General features: G+C 42.8%; 2 pseudogenes across 1 annotated transcript; one reads left to right on the forward strand and one right to left on the reverse strand.

Moving 5' to 3' along the window:
* Positions 1-380: 380 nt before the first annotated feature.
* Positions 381-1,046, forward strand: LOC114302954 (elongator complex protein 4 pseudogene; annotated as a pseudogene). Its single transcript, XR_014365937.1, has 3 exons — positions 381-552; positions 626-717; positions 924-1,046. The product of XR_014365937.1 is annotated as an elongator complex protein 4 pseudogene (transcript).
* A 1,906-nt stretch (positions 1,047-2,952) lies between these two features.
* Positions 2,953-12,322, reverse strand: part of LOC114281686 (putative mannitol dehydrogenase) — an 85,732-nt pseudogene continuing 76,362 nt past the window's right edge.

The following is a 12,322-nucleotide window of genomic DNA, read 5'->3' on the forward strand; positions in this document are numbered from 1 at the left end:
ACACTTAAAAATTTTCACACCCTTAGATTTAGAAACTTAGTACTGAATGAAAACCCATGGTTCAGATATGAACTAGTGACAGAAAATGGTCTGGTTATGAACTACTGAATGAAAAGAAATGCGGTGTGTACTAATGTCCTTTGTAGTGTGGAAACAGAAATGGTGTGGGGAAACAGAATGACCCTGAAGAGATTCTGGTGGCATTGTTAATAGTCTCTTATACCCTTTTCTCTTTCTAAAATGTCTTCTTTTACTTAAATAGGCTTAAACCTGCTTCGTTATGCTTTGCTAATCGAAATCCTAGTGATTGGCTTCTACCACTTGTTCTAGCGGCTGCTGCTGCTATCGCAATAAGCATTATCAATGTCTTTTTTCGCACATAAGCATTGTAGGAATGGGAAATGCTTTCCTTTATCAGATCTTTGAAAAGCATGGTTCGGTCTTCAAATGCAGTTGCTGTTATAACCTTTCCACCATCCCTTGTTTCACCATCCATTGCAAAGAGATGGCAGCATTTGGCTGACACCTTACTATCCGTCAGAGCAATTCCAGGTATGCCATTGGCTTAGTAGCATTGTTAAGTTTACTATCTGAATGTTAATCCTTAAACCGGGGTTTGTATCAGATGAGGACAAGGAGTTCGCAAACCTTCTCACTGGTTATCAGGACATGGTTGGCCTTCTCAATGTGCACAAAGTGGCCCGTCTTAACACCCAGGTAGGAGATGAGTGTGTTTTGCACTAGTGCTGTCTTCTACTTCATATGTTATTTTCTATTATCTCATTTTACTCATTGACAACTGTACGAGCGCAAAATAATACAATTTTTTACCCACAAAATCTTGGATCTGCAGAATAATTAATTTAATCTGTTGGGAAATTATCTACTTCAATTGCAGTTGGTTGATTCAAACTTATCCACAGGTTCCAGTTATTCTGGAGGCAACAACAATCTCAATGAAGCTGAAAAAGCGGAGGCCATTGGTTTTAGAATGTCTAAATCAAGCCCCCATAGATAAGTGGGAGTTCTTATGGCACGTCTGGTAGCTGTTCTGGGTCGTCTAAGACAAGGAGACTTGATTTTTAACTGCTTTGTCACATGGCTATTATGTAAATGTGGTCAAAATCAAAATGCAGGAACCTCCCTAAATATGCATGTAACAAGGTTGATTTTATATTTCTATATTTGATTGAATTCTTTTGACCTTGCGCCAGCTTTTACCATATGGTCATGTGAAGTTGGTGAAACAAGTTCAGTCGTGCAGGAAAAATGAGGATCTATAACATTGATTGGATTCTTTTCTTTCCCATCCCATCTCATCCCATCCCATGTGCTGGGACTGAACGAAAGCTATGAAGAAGCCAGCTGATCAAATAGGATATTCAAAGTCTTGGTTCCTTCAGTATTTGCATATTATGTGTCACTACAACTGCAATACAGTTCTAAAATTATGAAAAAACCTTGGTAAACTTTAGTTGGTTTTATTTATTTATTTTTTGAGGAAATTCTAGTTGTGAATTGGGATGAGCAATATAACATTTTTTACATTATGTGCTTGATACGAGTTTAAAGTGGATTTTCTGTTGGTTCATACATTCTTTTCAGATTTTAATGTCTTTGGCTGATCCCCACTTAGAGCATCCCAAGAGGCTATTTGACATACGCTTGCTGGCTATTATAATTAGTATCATTCTATTTAACTCTCTCCAATGAACTAGTTAGAACAATAGTGATTTTAACAAAAAAAAATTCAATTTAGTTACATTTGAAGAGAATTGGGAGCCTTCTTAAACAATTTGTGCAGATAGATAGATAAAATAAAGATTTTATCAAATTGGTGTTGCATCTCAGGTCTCAACTACAAATGCAGCCACTCTGGCAATGGCTTCGAATATTTGCAAAATATTTTGAAAGTCAATGAAATTGTTGTAAATAATAGATAGATCAATTGTCACTAGTCTATTTTGTTTTTTTAGGCAAAAAAATTGTTGCCAAATGGCAACTTAATTGACTATTTGAGTCTGGTTAAAAAAATTGTGTTTGGGAAGATAATTAATTTTTTTTGTAATTGATTTAATAATTGTGAGAAAATAAAATGATTATAATTTAAATGTGATATTTTGTTCTATTAACTATTTTAAACTATTTTGGCCTATTTTGAGAAGTAAGAAAAAAGTCAATTTTTTAGATTTTTTTTTTTGAAAAAATATGTAAAAATAAAAAAGTGATCTGATCCAAATAAATCAATAAGCCAACTTTTTCTTCTTTTTTTTTTTTCTAGTTGTCAAAATAAGCTTTTATCTTTAGCCAAAAACTTTCTTCCCAAATGACTTTTTTTTTCCTTATTCAACTCTTATATTTGAGGAAGTTAATAAAGATTATGTTAAAAATGATTTTTAATTGGATAGTGAGGGTGATGGATACTTTTGGGTACAACTAACTTAAATAAAATTATTATATCTACCTCCCTTGAGGTTTTGCATAATTGCAGGGACTTGTAATTTAAAAATTACACTAATTTTTCTTATTTTTTCTAACAGTATATAAGACCTCCATTCTGTGAAATCAACATTTAAAATGTTGACAGAATCTTATGATATAAGACCTCCATTCTGTGAATACCTTTGTAGATACCAATGCCAACCTCTACAAACCCCTTATTATACCAATGCCAACCTCTACAAACCCCTCTACAAACCCCTTTGGGTAATGCTTCGCACGCACTCTTTATATAATGTCAAGCAGTGAAGTCAACTATTTTGTAGCAATGCATTTGAGATCTTCAAAAGTGCACTTAAAAATTAACCTGGGCTGGGAGACACAGGATGTAACCGGTAGAAAAGATGTTCCAACATTGGTAACAAAAAGCCTGACATTACAAAAAAAAATAAAGACAGTAGACAACTTAATAGTCTCCCATATCGGTGACCATGTCACCACAACAAACTAAATTCAGAAAGCATGAGGGTACTTAACATCAGCTTTGGCAAGACGCTCCATAGCAGTGTTCATATAGTCCGTTGGGATGACCTCAATGTCCGCAGTTATGTTGTGTTTTCCTGCAAAATCAATCATTTCTTGTGTCTCCGTCATACCCCCAATGTTACTTTGTAACGCCCTCAAAATAATAACATTAAACCCATCAAATAAGACATTCATTGACAAATGAAATAACCACATTCTTCTATTCATCAGAGTTTCATTACAAAAGTATTACATGTTAACAACAAAAGCAAAAATGCCCTACGGGCTTACAGCTTTCCAAGTTAACACTTGGTTACAACAAAAGAGTGCTAACTCATCTACACATTAAGCCCTCGGCTTGAATATACATGTAATACATCAAAAAGGAACTAAAACCACAACAATCTGCTCGCCTCTAGCCTCCCAAGCTATGACCTTGGAGGTGGCATGCTACCTGTACCTGAAAATGATATTCCCATATAGGGTGAGCCACAGCCATACACTAAACCAACCATGAATAATGACTAAAAGATTAGCAATTGATTGATGGCCAACACTGATACATCCACATAAATCACATTTTTATGTCATCCGACTTATGAGTCCAAGTTACTTTTCATTTTCCATTTTTCAACAGATAAGCATATTAGCTCTATCATCATCTCAACAGATATGTATAAAAACTATATCCTACATTCCCAGATAAGCATATAAGCTATATCCATATTCACAACAGATATGTATAACAACAATATCCCGCATTTACAGATATGCGTATTAGCTGTATCCACACTTCACAAAGATAAGCATATTAGCTCTATCTTCACTTCTCTAGACAAGCATATGAGCTGTATCTACGGAGTTCATCCCCTATCTTCTCCCAATACTGTCCGGTTTAGAGGTACATCCCCCATCTTCCCCTAAACCGCGGAGTACATCCCCCATCTCCTCCTCTACACATAACGTATACAAACACATTGGTTCTATATACAATCACTCAATACATACAGTTAATGTATTCAATCAACCGTCAAATTCCATGACACATTCCATTGATTAGTTTCCGTTTGCCTAATCACCATGCATTGTCTACAACAATCACGACTATCCTCCACCGATAGCCCAAAGCAGTTATTCTAAACAGAAAATAAATGCACAAATGGATATTCAATCAACATTTCAATTCGGTGTGTGATAAACAATTCAACTACACCCTTTAACCCCATGCACTCCCAATCTCAACAATTCCATTTCATTTCCTCATTTCTCACAATTAATTATCCCAATTAATCAACCAATGTAATTAGGTCATTTTCCATAATTACCATTACAACCCTTATGTCCCATTTTCATCAATGATTCAGCATTTATTTCATTCCTCTACACCAAACGTGCATCTAGGTTTATTATAAATAAAACCCCAACTTTTGTAAAATAACACAAAAGCCCCAAACTTTCACAAAATTACCAAACCAACCCCAACATCTCAAAATACCAAAATTTAAAGACAAAATCCATAGAGAGGAGTAGGATATCCCTACCTCAAATCCGGAGCTCCAAGGGAGATGATGACAAAACCCAACGTGCTCTAAAACCCGAAATTTTCAGATTAAAATGTAGCCCTCGACGATCAACAACTTTTTTGTAAAGGCCAAAGATGAGCAAATCACTCCTACTAGATCAAAACCTAGAGAGAAGGTAGAGTTCTAGAGTGAGAGGCTCAACAATGGTGTTTTTGGAAAAGTAGGAGAGAGAAGAGAGAGTGAAAAAAGTGATTTGAAAAGTCAAAACACAGAACTTAAACCCAGTCACCACGCTCGAGCGTCAAACACCCCGCTCGAGCGTCACTCACAGACTCCCGCTCGAGCGCCAACAATCCCGCTCGAGCGGCGGATACACACTCCCAGAACTTTTACAGAACCAGGTCTTCGCTCGAGCTTCCAACTCCCTGCTCGAGCGGCACTCACATAACCCCGCTCGAGCGACCAACTCCACGCTCGAGCGTCCAACACTGCACAGGAAATACTGGATGGGTGCAATTCCCGCTCGAGCGCCCAAACCCCCGCTCGAGCGGACAGGTCAAAATCTGGGCAACTAGTTTTGGTTTCTAAACTCAACCAACCTGTAACAAACTTGCCCAACACATCCTATAACTCAAATACAAAGTAAAAAGGATGTAAACAAGATAACAATCAACTACCAACATCCACGGACACATGTCCAGATCACTGTTCAACAAGGGTAAACCCGGGATCGCTATAACCTCCCCCCCTTAAAGAATTTCGTCCCCGAAATTAAGCACAAGTTTTCAAAAACAAGTTTTCCTCCATTTTAAACAATGTTACATTTTAACATTCAACAATTCGACCCATTACCGGTCACCCCCTCCCTTTAACAAGAGGCATTTCACAATATGTAAACAACATATGCACTTTCAACATGCATTAACATTACGCATTTCCTTTCCAATTTCAACAATATATTCAACATATATAATGTTACATTCAACTTCCATATGAGGCAAGTTCCAAAACATACTTCCGATAAACCAAACATTTTCAATGTTTTACAACTTAAGACATATATAAAAGCTCTTAAGTTCAACAATAGTTCAAAATTTAAATACAAGATTGCATATCAACAAACAAGTCCGGATATTTTTCGCGGACTTCCAACTCACGTTCCCAAGTGGCTTCCTCCACTCCGTGATGTTTCCACAAGACTTTCACCAAAGGAATGGTCTTGCCACGCAGGACCTGATTCCGCCTATCCAAGACCCGAACCGGTCTCTCCTCATACGAGGCATCCTCATCTACCTCTAAATCGGTCCAATCCAACACATGTGATGGATCTGGCTCATACTTCCGAAGCATACTCACATGAAACACGTCATGCACTCCGGACAACTGCGGCGGTAAGGCTAACCGATAAGCGACCGCGCCAATCCTCTCAAGGATCTCAAAAGGACCAATAAACCGAGGGGATAACTTCCCACTCTTCCCAAACCTCATCAAGCCTCGCCTAGGTGATATCTTCAGAAAGACATGATCACCTACCTCAAACGCCAAAGGCCTCCTCCTACGGTCAGCATACGATTTCTGACGACTCTGGGCTGTAACAAGCCTCCTACGGATAAGCTCAACTTTCTCCGTCGTCTCCCTAACCAACTCCGGACCCAACAAAGGTGCATCACCCACCTCGGCCCAACACACTGGAGACCTACACGGTCGGCCATACAAGGCCTCAAACGGTGCCATACCGATGCTAGACTGAAAACTGTTGTTGTAGGCAAACTCTACCAAGGGTAAATGCCTCTCCCACGTCCCACTGAAGTCCAGGACACAACCCCGAAGCATATCCTCGAGGATCTGAATAGTACGCTCGGACTGCCCGTCAGTCTGAGGATGATAGGCCGTACTAAAGGTCAACTTAGTGCCCAAGGCACTCTGCAAACTCTGTCACAACCTAGCAGTAAAACGAGGATCTCTATCTGAGACGATCGTCACTGGGACCCCGTGCAACCTCACTATGTCCCGAATATACAAGTCGGCAAGATGATCTACCGAATCTCTTACGCGCATAGGAATGAAGTGCGCCGACTTAGTCAACCGGTCTACAACCACCCAAATAGCACCACTACCCCGCTGAGTCCTCGGAAGACCTACAACGAAGTCCATAGTGACATGCTCCCACTTCCACTCGGCAATAGGCAAGGGTTGCAACAAACCCGCTGGCCTCTGATGCTCGGCCTTCACTTGCTGGCAAGTAAGGCACTTCGATGCGAAAACAGCCACATCTCTCTTCATACCCTGCCACCAAAACTGGTGACCCAAATCCTGATACATCTTAGTACCTCAAGGATGCACTGCAAGGCGCGAATGGTGAAACTCTTAGAGTACTTCCTCTCGGCAAGACTCCGGCACAAACAAACGATCTCGGTATCTCACACTCTGGTCGGGATACACCGTCAAACCCTTCTCAACCTTCCCACTGGAGATCCTCTCTCGGAGGGACTCTACCTCAAGGTCACCTCTCTGTGCCTCTAACACTCGTGTCACAAGTGTAGGCTGCGCAACAACAGAAAACAAGGCCGCAGCCTCAACGGATTCGCCCAGTAGCAAATCAAACTCGCCAAGTGCTCCCAACATCTCCCATTCTCGGATGGCTATACTAGCTACATCACTAATGGATTTCCTACTAAGGGCATCGGCCACAACATTGGCCTTTCCCAGATGATAATGCAACTCAAAATCATAATCCTCAATGAACTCCATCCACCTTCTCTGCCTTAAATTCTAGTCTCTCTGTGTAAATAGATACTTCAAACTCTTGTGGTCCGAGAACACCTCGAACTTCTCACCATAAAGGTAGTGCCTCCAGATTTTCAAGGCAAAGATCACAGCCGCTAACTCTAGGTCGTGTGTAGGGTAATTCTTCTCGTGTATTTTCAACTGTCGTGAGCCATAAGCTACCACTTTCCCCTCTTGCATCAACACACAACCCAAACCCTCTCGTGAGGCATCACAATAAATCGCATAACCCAACCCTCTCTTCGGAATAATCAACACCAGAGCGGTGGTCAATCTAACTTTCAACTCTAGGAACGACTTTTCACAAGTCTCACTCCACATAAACTTGACTCCCTTCCGAGTCTGTCTAGTCAACGGTGACGCTAACTTGGAGAAATCTTTCACAAACCGACGGTAATACCCAGCCAATCCCAGAAAACTGCGGATTTCAAACACACTCTTAGGTTGTGCCCAATCTTGCACTGCCTCTACCTTGGATGCATCAACAGACACCCCTTCCCTGGATACCACATGGCCTGAGAATTTCACCTCCCCTAGCCAGAACTCACACTTCCCAAACTTGGCATACAGCCTATGGGCTCTAAGCAACTCAAGCACCACTCTCAAGTGTTTCTCGTGCTCCTCCTCAGAAGGCGAATAGATAAGAATGTCGTCCACGAAAACAACTACAAATCGATCCAAGAATTCCCGGAAGATCCGGTTCATCAAGTCCATAAAGACTGCCGGTGCATTGGTAAGCCCGAATGGCATCACCAGAAACTCATAATGGCCATACCGCGTACGGAATGCCGTCTTAGGAATATCCTCCTCCCTGACCCTCAACTTATGGTAACCCGATCTCAAGTCTATCTTAGAGAAACAACGGGAACCCTTCAACTGGTCAAAAAAATCATCTATACGGGGCATAGGGTACTTATTCTTAACCGTAGCCCGATTCAACTTCCGGTAGTCAATACACAATCTCAAGGCACCATCTTTCTTTTTAGCAAAGAGGGCCGGTGCTCCCCACGGTGAAACACTAGGGCGAACAAAACCCTTATCTAGCAATTCCTGGAGCTAAACTTTCAACTCAACCAACTCTGCTGGAGCAAAACGGTAAGGTGCCATAGAAATCGACGCCGTGCCGGGCACTAGATCAATAGAGAACTCTATCTCTCGGTGAGGTGGCAAACTAACAAGATCTTCGGGAAAGACATCCGAATACTCACAAACCACCCTCGGCAATACAATCTGGGTCTCACCACACTCACCACTCTCAAAGCTAGCGAGTAGACCACTAAGCTCACTTCGCCCTCGCGAATCATACCCCGGTGGTAAAACACAACCAACCCGGTCTCCCAAGAAATGGAACCACTCCCCGCTCAAGGTACATAACGTGACCCTCTGGCGGTAGCAATCGATAACAGCCCGGTATGACGATAGCCAGTCCATACCCAAAATAACATCAAAACCCTTCATGGGCATGACAACAAACGGAAAAGGAAGCCTATAGTCGGCGACCTCTATATCACAACCTCTAACACCCTGTTTCAGGATCAACTCACCACCCAAAGGCGATACCACACAAATAGGAGATGCTAACTGTGCCAACTCCAATTCTAAAATAGATGCAAATGCAGCAGATACAAAAGAATGAGATGCACCCGTGTCAATCAACACACTAGCAACCGAGTTGCAAAACAGAAAAGTACCTCTCACTACCGATGGAGCCGGTACTAAATCCTGCGCGGTAACAGCATACACGCACCCCGTAGGCCCCTGGTCTACCTGCTCACCTCTAGGAGCAAAAGACTGCTGCACAGACTGGGACGATGAAGCCCCCGGATTGGCCCTCGAGGCCTGCACAGACTGAGCTGGCTGAAATCCCTGCGTCTGTCTAGAACCCGACGCTCCCGAAGTGGCACTCAACTGCGGGCAAAACCTCTTCAGGTGCCCAGGCTGTCCACACTGATAACAAAACAAGGGCTGCCCCCTGCCCAAACTCTGACTCTGCGGTCTAGCTGAAGAAGAAGCAGCTCTCTGACCCCCACCCTTCTGCGGGCAAACCGAAACCTTGTGACCCAACTGGCCACACTTGTAACAAGCAAACTCCCCCTGATTGCCTCTCCCCGAGCCTGCACTTGGGACTGGAAAGGTCGATCTAGAAACTGCACCCTGAGGCTGCTGAGGGTTATAACCCCTCTGCCTCCTGCCATCACCCTGACCATCTTGGCCCCTCTTGGAGCCCCTCTGCTCTTCCTCCTCTTCCTGCATCATAATTTCCATATGAGCAGCAGCATCTACCAGGTGTCTATACTCTCGGATGTAAGACCCACCAACTCTCAACTTGAGGCCCCGCCTCAACTTCCGCTCAAACTCATAGCAACGGCGTTCCTCAGACACCACCAGTTCAGGTGCAAACCTGGAAAGACTGGTAAAAGTAGCCTCAAACTCGGCCACTGACAAGCCCTGCTATTTAAGCCGGCTAAACTGATCCCTCAGCTTCTCCCTAGCTGCTGCAGACAAAAACCTCTCCTGAAAAGCATTCACAAACGCCTCTCATGTACCACCAACACGAGCCTTCTCGTACTTCCACCATTGACCCGCATCTCCCTTCAGTTGGAAGGATGCCAAGGTCACTTTCAGTGCTCCGTCCTCGATGCCAAGCATCTCGAACGTCTTACTCATTTGCTCTAGCCACTCATCAGCCTTCAGTGGCTCCTTCGGATCCCCGATAAATTCATCCGGATTAGACCGAAAAAACTCCCTCTTCAAGAAAGAAGGCCCTGCCTCAGCTGCCTGATTCCCAGCTCTAAGAATACCCAAAGCTCCTGCTATCTCTCTGGCCAAGGCACCCATGGCCTGCTGACCCGCTGGCTCGGCCACATTGGCCTGGCCAACTCCCTCCTGCACTGTCGGAATCTCACCCGGTAACGGTACTTCCTGCCTCGCAGGTCTACCACGCCTAGCACCTCTTCCTCGTCCTGACATCCTAATAAAGGTGATACAGAACGTTAGCATATTCACAAATGTGCCGAAACTAAACACTCACGTCCTAATGCATGGACAACTGTAATTCACTCCACATAAGCACATAAACACATAAGCACTTACGAACTTCATCTCCGGATAATGATAGTCCCGAGGCATTACTAGAGTTCCGGTTAGAAACAACATTGATCAAGTGCTTTTCCAACAAGACTCCCAGAAACCCAAGGATTCAATCAACATCCTAGAAATTAAATCCCATACCCACATAGTCACATAAGCATGTTATCAATTAAGCACATAGCATATGATACTACATCTAAGTCTCTATCAAGCGAGACAAACCCATTGTGATACTAATCACTTCCCACGTACCCAAAGTATTCGAACCCGGTACGCTCTGATACCAAGTTGTAACTCAAAATAATAACATTAAACCCATCAAATAAGATATTCATTGACAAATGAAATAATCACATTCTTCTATTCATCAGAGTTTCATTACAAAAGTATTACATGTTAACAACAAAAGCAAAAATGCCCTACGGGCTTACAGCTTTCCAAGTTAACACTTGGTTACAACAAAAGAGTGCTAACTCATCTACACATTAAGCCCTCAGCTTGAATATACATGTAATACATCAAAAAGGAACTAAAACCACAACAATCTGCTCGCCTCTAGCCTCCCAAGCTATACATCCTCCGACACCCTCCGGCGCCCGTTTTTCACACTTCCGGGCTAATGTTGAACACCTTGGGCCCATTTTCTCGAACTTTGAACCACATATTTGTGATGTACACACATGAGAGGACCCTAAAAGTTCATGGCCGGCCATTAATTCAACTTGACCCTTTTGACCCCCTCCTTCCGGGCTAATGTTGAACCCCTTGAACCCTTTTTCTTGAACTTTGAACCACATATTTGTGATGTACACACATGAGAGGACCCTAAAAGTTCATGGCCGGCCAGTAATTCCACCTGACCCTTTTGAACCCCTCTTTCCGAGCTAATGTTGAACCCCTTGGACCCACTTTCTTGGACTTTTAACCACAGGGTTGTGTTGTACACAGATAGGAGGACCCCACTAGTTGGTGGCCGGCCAGAAAATCTGATTGACCTTTTTGACCCCTAGCCGGCCGGCTAGGGGGTGTGGCCGGCCGGCCACCTGCAACAAAAGTACCAGGCCGGCCGTACTCCTTGCACTGTTCCCTTTACAGCTGTGAGGCTTTATCCCCCAGAAAAGATCTTTATCCGGGGGATATTTCTTGGGGGAAAGTTACTCTCCTTTTCCCCCACCTTTACACCCCCCTTTTGGCCTATATAGCAAGCAAGATATATCCTTTGTTGGGGTTAGAAAACTTCACCTTCAAGCCTCCATACACAACTCCATCTCCATACCTCTCATTTCTTTAAAAATCTCTAAGTCCCTAACCACCATTTCTTCTACACCACCAAGCTCTACCACCACCACCTCATTTCCAGCAACAAGGAAGGTTTCTCAAAGGCCAAAGAAGCTGCAAATTGGTCCAAGAAGCAACAAAAGTTTGAGTCTTCAAAGGTAAGTGATACTTCTCCTCTTTTGACCCTTTTTCTTGATCTATTTGTAAGCCCCACTTGCTTTTTGTTTCAAGCTCCGGCCCTAACTGAAAAGGGCCCTCTTTTGAGCTCATTTTCACTTTTCATTAAGGGCTCAACCCTGTTTGAGCCTTCCATGATACACTTGCTTCATTGATCCTCTTATATGTCATAATTTTGCATGCTATTTTTGGCCCATGAGCAATTTGTTTTCGAGCATGTTGTAAACTGATATTAGGCTTATTTTGAGCCCCTCTTCAACATTGAAGAAGGGCTCAACACCATTTGGGACTTCCATGTTATACCTACCATTATACTCCTCTTTTCTTCCCCATTCTTGCATGCAATGGCAGCCTATCATACTTTTGTTTTTGGCCATTTTACAGTTCTAAAAAAGTGCTTATTTTGGTCCATTCTTCATGTTTCATTTAGGTCCTTTCATGGTTTGGGGCCTCCATAGGTCACTTCATGTTATACTTCTCTTTTCTTCCCCATTCTTGCATGT

Source organism: Camellia sinensis, chromosome 4, assembly GCF_055761805.1.
Source record: "Camellia sinensis isolate YWXY chromosome 4, ASM5576180v1, whole genome shotgun sequence".
Lineage (NCBI taxonomy): Eukaryota > Viridiplantae > Streptophyta > Magnoliopsida > Ericales > Theaceae > Camellia > Camellia sinensis.